This window comes from Aethalodelphis obliquidens, unplaced genomic scaffold (genome assembly GCF_003676395.1).
Source record: "Aethalodelphis obliquidens isolate GAN/ISIS:26980383/991018 unplaced genomic scaffold, ASM367639v1 scaffold117, whole genome shotgun sequence".
NCBI lineage: Eukaryota > Metazoa > Chordata > Mammalia > Artiodactyla > Delphinidae > Aethalodelphis > Aethalodelphis obliquidens.
The window spans coordinates 799,439-807,760 of NW_020838061.1; positions in this window are offsets into that span (position 1 = coordinate 799,439).

Sequence of the window (8,322 nt, forward strand, 5' to 3'; positions counted from 1 at the left end):
GAAGATTCAAATACAAAGGTCAAGTTAAAAAACAAACAAACAAACAAAAAACCCAGAGACCAAAAAAGATAAATTCAGGCCAGGTCAGTTTGCTTTAATAAACAATAAAGAAAGCTCAATAACAAAGAAAACAAACAACCCAATTCAAAAATGGGCAGAAGACCTAAATAGATATTTCTCCAAAGAAGATATACAGACTGGCAACAAACACATGAAAGAATGCTCAACATAAATAATCATTAGAGAAATGCAAATCAAAACTACAATGAGATATCATCTCACACCAGTCAGAATGGCCATCATCAAAAAATCTAGAAACAATAAATGCTGGAGAGGGTGTGGAGAAAAGGGAACACTCTTGCACTGCTGTTGGGAATGTGAATTGGTATAGCCACTATGCAGAACAGTATGGAGGTTCCTTAAAAAACTACAAATAGAACTACCATATGACCCAGCAATCCCATTACTGGGCATATACCCTGAGAAAACCATAATTCAAAAAGAGTCATGTACCAAAATGTTCATTGCAGATCTATTTACAATAGCCAGGAAATGGAAGCAACCTAAGTGTCCATCAACAGATGAATGGATAAAGATGTGGCACATATATACAATGGAATATTACTCAGCCATAAAAAGAAACTAAATTGAGCTATTTGTAATGAGGTGGATGGACCTAGAGTCTATCATGCAGAGTGAAGTAAGTCAGAAAGAGAAAGACAAATACCGTATGCTAACACATATATATGGAATTTAAGAAAAAAAATGTCATGAAGAACCTAGGGGTAAGACAGGAATAAAGACACAGACCTACTATAGAATGGACTTGAAGATATGGGGAGGGGGAAGGGTAAGCTATGACAAAGCAAGAAAGTGTCATGGACATATATACGCTACCAAACGTAAAATAGATAGCTAGTGGGAAGCAGCCACATAGCACCGGGAGATCAGCTCGGTGCTTTGTAACCAAATAGAGGGGTGGGATAAGGAGGGTGGGAGGGAGGGAGATGCAAGAGGGAAGAGATATGGGAACACATGTATATGTATAACTGATTCACTTTGTTATAAAGCAGAAACTAACACACCATTGTAAAGAAATTATACTCCAATAAAGATGTAAAAAAAAAAGAAAGTGAGTGGTCAGGAGCCTAAGTAAGTCAAGAAATGGCAGCCGGACCTAAGGGAAGATGGTGGAAGAGTATGATGCAGAGATCACCTTCTTTCCCACAGATACATCAGAAATACATTTACACGTGGAACAACTCCTACAGAACACCTACTGAACACTGGCAGAAGACCTCCCAAAAGGCAAAAAAGTCCCCATGTACCTGGGTAGGACAAAAGAGAAAAAGAATAAACAGAGACAAAAGAATAGGGATGGGACCTGCACCAGTGGGAGGGAGCTGTGAAGGAGGAAAGGTTCCCACACACTAGAAGCCCCTTCGCGGGTGGAGACTGCGGGTGGCAGAGTGTGGAAGCCTAGGAGCCGCAGAGGACAGCAAAGCAACTGGAGTGCAGAGCACAAAGCCAAGAGATTCCTGCACAGAGGATCAGGGACGACCAGCACTCACCAACCCGAGAGGCTTGTCTGCTCACCCACAGGGACGGGTATGGGCTGGGAGCTGAGCCTCCAGTTTCGTAGGTCAGAACCAAGGGAGAGGACAGGGGTTGGCGGCATGAACACAGCCTGAAGAGGTTAGTGCACCATGACTACTGGGGAGGGAGTCCGGGAAAAAGTCTGGACCTGCCGAAGAGGCAAGAGACTTTTTCTTTCCTCTTTGTTTCCTGGTGCGCAAGGAGAGGGGATTAAGAGAGCTGCTTATAGGAGCGCCAGAGACCCGGGCGAGCCACGGCTAACAGCGCGGACCACAGAGACGGGCATGAGATGCTAAGGCTGCGGCTGCCGCCACCAAGAAGCCTGTGTGTGAGCACAGGTCACTCTCCACACCTCCCTTGCGAGGAGCCTGTGCAGCCCGCCACTGCCAGGGTCCTGGGATCCAGGGACAAACTCCCCGAGAGAACGTACAACGTGCCTCACAGTGGTGCAAAGTCGTGTGGGCCTCTGCCACCGCAGGCTCGCCCCACAATCCGTACCCATTCCTTCCCCCGGCCTGAGTGAACCAGAGCCCCGGAATCAGCAGCTCCTTTAACCCGGTCCTCTCTGAGCAAAGAACAGACACCCTCAGGCGACCTATATGCAGACGCAGGGCCAAATCCAAAGCTGAGTCTGGGGAGTTGTGCAAACAAAGAAGAGAAAGGGAAATCTCTACCAGCAGCCTCAGGAGCAGCCAATTAAATCTTCACAATCAACTAGATGTACCCTGCATCTGTGGAATACCTGAAGAGACAACGAATCATCCCAAATTGAGGAGGTGGACCTTGAGAGCAAGATTTTTTATTTTTTCCCCTTTTCCTCTTTTTGTGAGTGTGTATGTGTATGCTTCTCTGTGAGCTTTTGTCTGTATAGCTTTGCTTTCACCATTTGTCCTAGCGTTCTACCCGTCCTTTTTTTTTTTTTAACTTTTCAAAAAAATGTTTTTCTTAATAATTATTTTTATTTTTCTAACATTATTTTATTTTACCTTACTTTATTTTATTTTATTTATCCTCTTTCTTTCTTTTCTTTCTAGTTTTTCTCCCTTTTATTCTGAGCCGTGTGGATGAAAGGCTCTTAGTGCTGCAGCCAAGAGTCAGTGCTGTGCCTCTGAGGTGGGAGAGCCAACTTCAGGGCACTGGTCCACAAGAGACCTCCCAGCTCCACGTAATATCAAATGCTAAAAATCTCCCAGAGATCTCCATCTCAACACCAACACCCAGCTTCACTCAATGACCAGCAAGCTACAGTGCTGGACACCCTATGCCAAACAACTAACAAGACAGGAACAAAACCCCACCCATTAGCAGAGAGGCTGCTTAAAATCATAATAAGGCCACAGACACCCCAAAACACACCACCAGACGTGGACCTGCCCACAAGAAACACAAGATCCAGGCTCATCCACCAGAACACAGGAACTAGTCCCCTCCACCAGGATGCCTACACATCTCACTGAACCTACTTTAGCCACTGGGGACAGACACAAAAAACAACTGGAACTACGAACCAGCAGCCTGCAAAAAGGAGACCCCAAACACAGTAAGATAAGCAAAATGAGAAGAGACAAAAACACACAGCAGATGAAGGAGCAAGATAAAAACCCACCACACCTAACAAATGAAGAGGAAATAGGCAGTCTACCTGAAAAGGAATTCAGGATAATAATAGTAAACATGACCCAAAATCTTGGAAATAGAATAGAGAAAATGCAAGAAACATTTAACAAGGACCTAGAAGAACTAAAGATGAAAAAAGCAATGATGAACAACACAATAAATGAAATTAAAAATATGCTAGAATGGATCAATAGCTGAATGACTGAGGCAGCAGATTGGATAATAGACCTGGAAGATAAAATAGTGGAAATAACTTTTGCAGAGCAGAATAAAGAAAAAAATAACTGAGGACAGTCTCAGAGACCTCTGGGTCAACATTAAACACACCAACATTCGAATTATAGGGGTTCCAGAAGAAGAGAAAAAGAAAGGGACTGAGAAAATATTTCAAGAGATTATAGTTGAAATTTTCCCTAATATGGGAAACGAAATAGTTAATCAAGTCCATGAAGCACAGAGAGCCCCATACAGGACAAATCCAAGGAGAAACATGCCAAGACACATATTAATCAAACTGTCAAAAATGAAATACAAAGAAAAAAAATTAAAAGCAGCAAGGGAAAAACAACAAATAACACACAAGAGAATCCCCATGAGGTTAACAGCTGATCTTTCAGCAGAAACTCTGCAAGCCACAAGGGACTGGCAGGACATATTTAAAGTGATGAAGGAGAAAAACCTACAAACAAGATTACTCTACACAGCAAGGATCTCTTTCGGATTTGATGGAGAAATTAAAAATTTTACAAACAAGCCAAAGCTGAGAGAATTCAGCACCACTAAACCAGCTTTAAAAAAAATGCTAAAGTATCTTCTCTAGACAAGAAACACAATAGAAGGAAAAGACCTACAATAACAAACCAAAAACAATTAAGAAATGGGAATAGGAACATACATATCAATAATTACTTTAAATGTAAATGCATAAAATGCTCCCACCAAAAGACACAGACTGGCTGAATGGATACAAAAACAAAACCCATATATATGCTGTCTACAAGAAACCCATTTCACACCTAGAGACCCATGCAAACTGAAAGTGAGAGGATGGAAAAAGGTATTCCATGCAAAAGGAAACCAAAATAAAGCTGGAGTAGCAATTCTCATATCAGACAAAATAGAATTCAAAATAAAGAGTATTAGAAGAGACAAAGAAGGACACTACATAATGATCAAGTGATTGAACCAAGAAGAAGATATAACAATTGTAAATATTTCTGCACCCAACACAGGATCACCACAATGCATAAGGCAAATATTAACAGCCATAAAATGTGAAATCAACAGTAACACATTAATAGTAGGGGACTTTAACATCCCACTTTCACCAGTGGACAGATCATCCAAAATGAAAATAAAGAAAGAAACACAAGCTTTAAATGATACATTAAACACGATGGACTTAACTGATACTTATAGGACATTCCATCCAAAAACAACAGAATACATTTTTTTCTCAAGTGCTCATGGAACATTCTCCAGGATAGATCATATCTTCAGTCACAAATCAAGTCTTGGTAAATTTAGGAAAATTGAAATTGTATCAAGTTTCCTTTCTGACCACAACGCTGTGATACTAGATATTAATGGCAGGAAAAGATCTGTAAAATATACAAACAATTGGAGCTAAACAATACACTACTTAATAACGAAGTGATCACTGAAGAATTCAAAGAGGAAAACAAAAAATACCTAGAAACAAATGACAATGGAGACACGACAACCCAAATCCTATGGGATGCACCAAAAGCAATTTTATGAGGGAAGTATATAGCAATACAATCCTACCTTAAGAAACAGGAAACATCTCGAATAAACAACCTAACCTTGCACCTAAATCAATTAGAGAAAGAAGAACAAAAAACCCCCAAAGTTAGCAGGAGAAAATAAATCATAAACATCAGATCAGAAATAAATGAAAAAGAAATGAAGGAAACTGTAACAAAGATCAATAAAACTAAAAGCTGGTTCTTTGTGAAGGTAAAAAAAAAATGATAAACCATTAGACAGACTCATCAAGAAAAAATGGGAGAAGACTCAAATCAGTAGAATTAGAAATGAAAAAGGACAAGTAACAATTGACACTGCAGAAATACAAAAGATCATGAGAGATTACTACAAGCAACTCTATGCCAATAAAATGGACAACCTGGAAGAAATGGACATATTCTTAGAAATGCACAACCGGCCAGGACTGAATCAGGAAGAAATCGAAAATATGAACAGACCAATCACAAGTACTGAAATTGAAACTGTGATTAAAAATCTTTCAACAATATGCCTGCTAATGTAGGGGACACAGGTTCGAGCCCTGGTCTGGGAGGAACCCACATGCCGCTGAACAAATAGGCCCATGAGCCACAATTACTGAGCCTGAGCGTCTGGATCCCATGCTCCGTAACAAGAGAGGCCACGATTGTTAGAGACCCGTGCACCGTGATGAAGATTGGCCCCACTTGCCACAACTAGAGAAAGCCCTCGCACAGAAACGAAGGCCCAACACAGCAAAAAAAAATTAATTAATTTATAAACTCCTACCCCCAACATCTTAAAAAAAAAATCTTCCAACAAACAAAAGCCCAGGACCAGATGGCTTCACAGGCGAATTCTATCAAACATTAAGTGAAGAGCTAACACCTATCCTTCCCAAACTCTTCCAAAATATAGCAGAAGGAGGAACACTCTCAAACTCATTCTATGAGGCCAACATCACCCTGATACCAAAACAAGACAAGGATGTCAGAAAGAAAGAAAACTACAGGCCAATATCACTGATGAACATAGATGCAAAAATCCTCAACAAAATACTAGCAAACAGAATCCAACAGCACATTAAAAGGATCATAAACCATGATAAAGTGGTGTTTATTCCAGGAATGCAAGGATTCTTCAATATACGCAAATCAATTAATGTGATACACCATATTAAAAAAATTGAAGGAGAAAAAATATATGGTCATCTCAATAGATGCAGAGAAAGCTTTTGACAAAATTCAACACACATTTAAGATTAAAAACCCTGTAGAAAGTAGAAATAGAGGGAATTTACCTCAACATAATGAAGGCCATATATGACAAACCCACAGCCAACATCGTCCTCAATGGTGAAAAATTGAAACCATTTCCACTAAGATCAGGATGAAGACAAGGTTTTCCACTCTCACCACTCTCTTTCAACATAGTTTTGGAAGTTTTAGCCACAGCAATCAGAGAAGAAAAGGAAAAAAAAAAGAATCCAAATTGGAAAAGAAGAAGTAAAGCTGTCACTGTTTGCAGATGACATGATACTATACATAGAGAATCCTAAAGATGCTATCAGAAAACTACTAGAGCTAATCAATGAATTTGGTAAAGTAGCAGGATACAAAAGTAATGCACAGAAATCTCTGGCATTCCTATACACTAATGATGAAAAATCTGAAAGTGAAATCAAGAAAACACTCCCATTTGCCATAGCAACAAAAAGAAAAAAATACCTAGGAATAAAGCTCCATATGGAGGCAAAAGACCTGTTTGCAGAAAATTATAAGACACTGATGAAAGAAATTAAAGATGATACAAATAGATGGAGAGATAAACCATGTACTTGGATTGGAAGAATCAACATTGTGAAAATGACTCTATTACCCAAAGCACTCTACAGATTCATTGCAATCCCTATCAAACTACCACTGGCATTTTTCACAGAGCAATAACAAAATATTTCACAATTTGTATGGTAACACTAAAGACTCCAAGTAGCCAAAGCAATCTTGAGAACGAAAAATGGAGCTGGAGGAATCAGGCTCCCTGACTTCAGACTATACTACAAAGCTACAGTAATCAAGACAGTATGGTACTGGCACAAAAACAGAAATTTAGGTCAGTGGAAGAGGATAGAAAGCCCAGAGATAAACCCATGCACATATGGTCACCTTATCTTTGATAAAGGAGGCAGGAATGTACAGTCGAGAAAGGACACACTCTTCAATAAATGGTGCTGGGAAAACTGGACAGGTACATGTAAAAGTATGAGATTAGATCACTCCCTAACACCATACACAAAAATAAGCTCAAAATGGATTAAAGATCTATATGTAAGGCCAGGAACTATCAAACTCTTAGAGGAAAACATAGGCAGTACACTCTATGACATAAATCACAGCAAAATCCTTTTTAGCCCACCTCCTAGAGACACGTAAATAAAAACAAAAATAAACAATGGGACCTAATGAAACTTAAAAGCTTTTACACAGCAAAGAAAACCATAAACAAGACCAAAAGACAACCCTCAGAATGGGAGAAAATATTTGTAAATGAAGCAACTGACAAAGGATTAATCTCCAAAATTCACAAGCAACACATGCAGCTCAATAACAAAAAAACAAACAACCCAATCCAAAAATGGACCAAAGCGCTAAATAGACATTTCTCCAAAGAAGATATACAGACTGTCAACAAATACATGAAAGAATGCTCAACATAATTAATAATTAGAGAAATGCAAATCAAAACTACAATGCAATATCATCTCACACCAGTCAGAATGGCCATCATAAAAAATCTATAAACAATAAATGCTGGAGAGGCTGTGGAGAAAATGGGACACTCTTGCATGGCTGGTGGGAATGTGTATTGGTAGAGCCACTATGGAGAACAGTATGGAGGTTCCTTAAAAAACTACAGATAGAACTACCATATGACCCAGCAATCCCTCTATTGGGCATATATCCTGAGAAAACCATAATTCAAAATGAGTCATGTACTAAAATGTTTATTGCAGCTCTATTTAAAATAGTCAGGAGATGGAAACAGCCTATTGTCTATCATCAGATGAATGGATAAAAAAGATGTGGCTCATATATACAATGGAATATTACTCAGCCATAAAAAGAAACGAAATTGAGTTATTTCTAATGAGGTGGATGGACCTAGAGTCTGTCATACAGAGTGAAGTAAGTCAGAAAGACAAAGAAAACTACCATATGCTAACACATATATATGGAATTTAAGAAAAAATGTCATGAAGAACCTAGGGGTAAGACAGGAAAAAAGACACAGACCTACTAGAGAATGGACTGGAGGATATGGGGAGGGGGAAGGTTAAGCTGTGACAAAGTGAGAGAGTGG